Consider the following 7,405-nt stretch of genomic DNA (forward strand, 5'->3'; position numbering starts at 1 on the left):
GGAAAAAGCCTTACTCGCCTATATACATGTGGTTACTCGAAAATTCTGATATATTTTTAAACTTTGCTGTTTTGGAAAAGAATCTGACAACAAATACCGGGCATTCTTTTTTTTTGTCAATTTCTAGTTCGTCGAGGATAAATCATGCATTCAAGAATAGCTAGCGTGTTTTTCTGCATAATTTGGAAAGTAAAAAATATACGTGTACATAAATGCATTAAGTGGAGATTTAATGTTTCATTACATTCTATTGGAATATATGTGTAACACCCGCAATGTTTTTTACAATTTTTTTTTAAACATGCTCACCACTGACTTTGTTTGTTATAACTTTCCAGTTTTTTTTTCAGAACAAAAGTATGCAAAATAAAATTGAAAGTAGAAGCATATGTATGCGTCAAAACTATTCGAAAACGTGTTACATTGACAAGAGTAAAATGAAACATTATTTGGCTGCTCATAAATAATTGCTTGTAGAATAAGTAATATGTGCATAAACTTTGTATATGTACTTAATGAATACATAAAGCTTTTAAAAAATGTTGAATTTTCAAGTAATCGAAGTACTACAACGAATAACGATCGAAGCTACGAACATGTCAATGAAAAAGGAAATTCGGGTGATAATAAATATTTTTATTGAAAAACTACATGTATAACAATAGTATTATAATATTAAGAACCGAACGTTAAGTGGTGATATTGTATACTCCTTGAATAACGAAAATCTTAAGTATATAATAATATTTATAATATTATTAAGTATGGTTTCGTAACATAGGTGCCTTTTTTAGAATGAAATATCATTTATAATTATATATATATATATATATATATATATATATATATATATATATATATATATAGCGAATTGTACTATTTTGTTATAAAACTGTACACGATAATATAGAACAAAATGAGAATACTAAAAGTTAAGTTTTCTAATTTTCCTGTTTATTATTTTATTTCCCTCTTTAGCCACGATTTTAAATTATGGTAAGTTTATACTATCTCTACTTTCTCAAATTACATTTTATTTTATGTTGCTGCAAACGGTACTCCATTGTTAATTCTATATCATAAGTATAAGAATTGTTCAACACGTTAAGTAATAATTGTGTGTAACTTGAAGAAGCTAAATATTTGTTAAGTATATTAATTTTTCTTGATAAATTATCATAAATTTTAAATTCCAAAAGAGTACAATTAGTCTATTTTTGATTCAAGCTTCTTCGACTTAAATCTTGTATCTATAAGGAAAGGCCTATTTTAATTTCTTACAAAGTCAAAATTACACTAATCATTCTAAACAGTTATTTTAACGTTACATATTTCAAAGTTTTGGTAGACATAGGATAGACCGGGGGCGGTAGTAACAGTTTGACTTTGGAATACGATTACGCAAGACGATTACAGTTACAACAAAAGTTTTTATACGAAAATGTTACAGTATTGTCTCGTTAGCGGCTCGCTGGTCGGGACCGGCGTTGAGCCCATATTGTGAACGGAACCCTAATTCCGAGCGTTCGTTTTTCGCTTCTTTCTGGCCGAAGGGGGGAGCGAGATGGAACACTGCGTGCGCGGCGAGCGTGCGCGATGGAACACTACGTGCGCGGCGAGCGTGTGCGATGGAACACTACGTGCGCGGCGAGCGTGCGCGATGGAACAGTGCGTGCGCGATGGTCGTCCGAAAGACGGAGCGAGAAAAAACACGTCGTCTGTCTCGCACTGTCCTCGCTCGCTTCAGTGCCTCTCGCTCGTTCTCGTTGCATCTCGTTCTCGCCATCGCCCGACAAGAGTGAGACAGAAGTGGTGGGGATAGCGAAAAGTCCGTATCCTGTACACCAAACCGAGCCCATAACGAAACAGTACTGTACTTACTTATCTGACATTATTCAGACACAACGGGTTCACTGTATGTCAAGTAAAATCCAGGTTATTAATAAAAAATGAAAAGCGAAGAAAGGGTTGCAACCGTCCCTGATCCCGGGTTGGTTGTAACACTGCATGGAGTCGATAGTAGCTAGGGAATACAATCCCGGCCATTATTTACTATCCCGGGATTGCGGGATTTTTTAAAGCCTACCTCGGGATACCGGGACTAATCCCGGGATTGGGTAATAGAAAATTTCAGTAATTAAAATGATTTATTATGTGCTAAAATTCTAAATCTTTGTTTGAAGTAAACAAACTTACATTCTATCATTAGTCTGACACATAAGTTAAAATCATTTTTCATAATAAAACAGTAGAACAATGAAGAATAATAAAGTCTCAATAAGTAGATAATATCAGTAAACCATTATGAAGATTTTTTGAATTGCGAACGAAGAAACAGCAAAGCACCTAAAGTAGGTACATAGCTACAGTAATCGCCCGTTATAAGTCCGTTTTTTCCGCCCGTTGAGAGTCCGGCGACTATCCCCACCATTTATTGGAAGCCTGCGGACGAGAGTGAGAGAACCGGACAACGAGCGAGTGGAAACAAAAGGGTCGACACAGCCACTGGCCGCGCGGAACCATGTCCGCAACCCACTATGAGTCCGCCGCCAGCCCTGTTCGACGGACTCATAACGGGCGATTACTGTACAATGTTTCGACTTTACCGTGTTCAGACAAGTTGCGATTTGCAACTCGCGCGATTTCGAAATAGCGGAAAGTAAGAATACCATTGTAAAAATAAATATGGTGCAGTTAGTTGTATGCGACTTAACATTACTATTTAAATAAAACATTATTATTATTGTCCTTATTATTATGGAATGACTATGTTTATTTATTCTGTTTATTTTTATATTTTTTCAGGCGTTCATAAAGTAATTCACATTTTTAAAAAATCCCAAAATTCTCGGGATAAGTTATATCAAATCCCGGGATTTTTGGAATTAAAAAAACAGCCGGGATTGCGGGATCCCGGGATACCGTATCTCGGAATTGTATTCCCTAATAGTAGCACAAATGTAACTTTACAAAATTAAAATATTTATTAATTTTAATTATAATAGTAAATGGAAAAAAGTAAAATTTATAACTAATTATGCGGTATCGCAATTGTGGCAGAAATAGAAAACGTTTTGGCTGGTACATTCTTTATGTGATCAATCCTTACATTCAGTACATTGCACCCATTTTTCATTTGTTTATTTGTGCTGTGTTCTTTTATTCCATGCAAACAAGACAATATTATTCATCATCTTTGTCACTATTCGGTTCTGTCGCGGTACCACTGACCCCGACTGCCGATGTTACAATCGCCCCCAGCCATCAGGCTTTTGAACTCAAATTATAAATTTTGATTAACGAGACAGTTAAAACTGATAACTAACGATCAGTGTTACTTTAAAAATGGCCAGATTAAATATTAAAAAAAAGAAAAAACACGTACTTGCAAAGTGAGTATTTATATTACAATTTTAAATCAGTAAGAAGAAGTTACTTTAGTGTATCGAAAAGTTATTTTCTTCACTATACATGTCTATTGTGTATCTATACTGCTAGGACATGGATGTGTGGGCACGTCGTTCTGCAACAAATCGGCCTTGCGCGTCGAAAAAAACATGCGCGGCGTGCCGCGTGGGACCCCGCCTTAACTCCGTAGTGGGGGTAACTCAGGAGGAGAAGTGCGAGCCGCCGATGCTCGTGACTCGCGAGCAACCAGTTGCCCAGCTCTGCTTTAGATACACCCTGTAGTTTAAATCCGCAAATGGTACCAACTATTTTAAACATCCTTTTCGATATCGAGTTCCTCGTAACCATTACTTACGCTCTTCTATTTATATACAGTTTTAAAGGATTTATGCGACACCAGTGATCGTTGTTGTCAGACAGATTTAATGGTGCACGCCGCGTTTGCGCGTGCGTGTATGACGAACAGCTTTTTTTTTACTTCTGGGTGAAGATGCAAGAACCAGTACTAGGGTTCGCCGGTTGCCGCGGCAAACTGGTATTTTGCCAACAGGTAATCTGGCGAAACGATGCTCCAATAATGCAATGCTATCCACCTAACGGAATGGCAAAGTATAATATGATTACCTTAAGGCTATCGACGGGATTAAGGGGGAATCCTCAACTAGAGGGACGTGATCCTCTATTCTCTTCAGGGACGACCCATAAAAAAATTACGCAATTTTTACCCATTAGCATTACCCACAAGTATTTACAAACATTTCAGTAACTTGTAAAAAAAATTTCAGTCTTATAGAATAATAATTAATGGAGATATGGATTTTTCTCAAAACGTGTTTCTCATGACGGTACACACGATACCTGAACTTCTTGTGAACCAATCTGGTCCATCTTTTTCGTACACCTTCAGAAAACATATAATTCTAGCCGGTAGCAGAATCAAGACGAAATAGTTTTTTTCACAAGTTTAAGGTTATTTAAAGACGAAAAAAAACACGGAAAATATGAGAAAAAGTCCCGCCATTTTTTTGAATTTTTAATTTATTTTCATAAATCTGCTACCGGCTATGGCTACTCTTACTCATTAAGAATCCTTTTGATCTTTTCGTTTTGGATCAGCGGAACAGCCGGAATCCATTAATCATTATTATATATGGCTGAAATTTTTTTACCACTAAGTGAAATGTTAATAAGTACGTGTGGATAATGCGCATGGGTGAAAACTGTGTAGTGTTTTTGTGCATCGCCCCTAAAGAAAGGCAAAAATTGGAATTCTAGACGAGAATACCCCCTTAACCCTTTAGCGCCCGCATCTAGATCCCGATGAAGGAAAAATATCCCGTTTTCTTTTTATCGTTAAAAATGATCAGAACTTATATATTTTTATAAAAAGAAATTTTTAATTTTTTTATAAAAATTTTTTTTTTATTCAGATGTTAAATTTTTAAAAATTTTATTTTTATTTATTTTTTATTCAGATGTTAAAATGCATAAAATCAATGAATACAGGGTTCAGGTAGGTCAAGCGTTCTTCAGTGAATAAAATTACGCTAGACGTTTGCGAATGCAAGCGGCGGAAGGGGAAAAAAAAGGAATTATCATATATAATACGTTTGGTGCTAAAGGGTTAAGGGGAACGCGCCCAGCTGTCCGTAGAACAGATTGGGGGTGGGAGGGCACGCAAGGTGGACCCCGTCAGGGCTACGTGTACAGAATTCGAAAAAATAATTTGTAAAAAAAATTAACAATAATTTTTTGTTAATATTTCGGAAACTAATAAATACCCGACGCTAGAATTTTAGATTTAGGGTCCACACCCCCTTCCCACCCCTACCCTCAAACCTCGTGTCGATCGGCCACTGGGGCCATTCGGAAGTATATCCGAACAGTAATATTAAAGAAAGCGCTTTTAACCCTTTCGTTACGGCGTACATTCGCGAAAATTCCCGAAATCAGCGATTCTCGACCTTATTCTGCGATCTTTAAACGTTTGTAGCTCGGAGCAACGTTAACCGATTTTGATGAAATTTTAGGCACGTATACAACTTACTGCAATGTACAAACGGTTTTTTTTTAATTTTCATTACAAGCTCATAAAAAAAAGTTTAAAAATCGACCTTTACTATTTTTTCGCTATTCCGACCAAATACATTTTTTTTCAAAACGACCAAATACGTCATTTAGCAAACTAATCCTTCTAGCTTCTCAAAAAAAAACTCAAGTTGTTTGGACCGTTTCTAAAAAAGTTATGCGATTTTAAAAAGTGTCCGAATATTAATGCGAGTCACTGTAGCTGTATGGTGAAATTCTTTCGCCTGAAGGACAGAGTTCTTTGACAAATGATTAGACGCCCCACGAACGAGTCTAAGAACCGTGAAAAATATTTACAGACTTTTTAATTAAGTTTGAAGTCAGTTAAATTTAAAAATCTGTATACTTCGTTTTAATTATTACTTATTATTACTTATAAGTGTACTTGGAGTGCTTATTTAAAAGCAAAATTAAGTTTCTCTTTTCTTATATTTATCTTTAATAATTATTTTTTATATTTATCTAAATGTCACCTACTCGGGAAAAATAAATTTTTACAATAAACAAGTTCTTTTCTTTCATCGTGGATATAGCTTAGGAAATATATTTTCAGTCACAGCCAGTACAGTTTTTATTTGACAAGCATATTATCGCACCCGCGCCCCAAATATTTACTGACATAATAAGTGTTTCGTGACCCAGAAAGTTTGGTAAGCATTGGTGTAAATGAAAGTACATCCCAATAACGGTTATCTCTGATTGCAACTTCTTGTTGTAACGTTACAAATGACCTTGTATTTGCACGTAATTGCTTTGGGACTGAATAGGTTTTGATTTCGTTATCACGACGCGTATAAGCCCGGCAACGAAAGCGTTGCATCTTTTGTCCCATAGGTATGTACCTATCCTACATCAAAGCGTTTTTTCCTACAGCAGGATGCCTTCGTACAAAAGCAGAATTCTCAGTGAAAGAGGCTCCGATGACAGTGGTTTCGGGGTTAGTGGAGCACGCGGAAAGTTTCGTTATAAGCGTTAAAAAGCATTTACGACCATGCCCATCCGCACTTTCTTTTCCTTTTGTAAATAAAGCTGGAACGGGAGTGGCAGCGAAATAAAACAGAATTTCCCCCAAAATATCATCAGCACTATTAATTATATACCTAGGAAATTGGAGACTAAAGCGTTATTGAGCAATTTAGGTAATTCTTGAAGTCGAAGCTACCTAATGGCTCGACAGAACCAAATGTAGGATTTTATACCAGCAAACTGCATTTTCTAAGTCGTAATTAACATTAGAATAATTTTAATACAGTTGATGGAATAATTACATTTTTTTACCCCAAGGACTCTCGTTAATAAATTAGTGGAATTTTCTAAAATAGAGATATCAAATACAAGTTTCTTTTTTAAAAGTAGTTTATATTACTTATGTATTATGATCTACCTTGATTTAATTTAATTATTAGTTAAGGGTAATTGATATGAAGCAATAAAGAGATTAATAATATAATATCTCTTGTTAATAAACTGAAGTTGCATAATATTCACAAATTACACGAACAATATTATTTCGTATAACAATTTATTAATCCTACCAAAGGAGGAAATGTTAAATGGAATAAGTATAAATTAAGCAAATAAAATTCGTTGTTCACAATTTAATAAATGGGACAAAAAATGTACACACGTATAAAAAATATTTCTCAAAACCATAAATGAAGCGATAAAACATTCACAGATGATTACATGAACATATCTGTAAAATGAAAATCTTCTCCAAGCCATTGCATCTTTTGAAAAATTGCTTGCAATTATTTACCATCACCTGCACATAACAGTTTTCACAAAACACAAAAATGAATTACCAATTTCACTTCTAACAAGGGGAGGACACCATGTGGTAGGCACCGATTTTGATGAGCCTTGGCATGATGAATGTATGTCGAAAATAAGTAAATAGGTGTCCAAG

The sequence above is a fragment of the Andrena cerasifolii genome, chromosome 2 (genome assembly GCF_050908995.1).
Source record: "Andrena cerasifolii isolate SP2316 chromosome 2, iyAndCera1_principal, whole genome shotgun sequence".
NCBI lineage: Eukaryota > Metazoa > Arthropoda > Insecta > Hymenoptera > Andrenidae > Andrena > Andrena cerasifolii.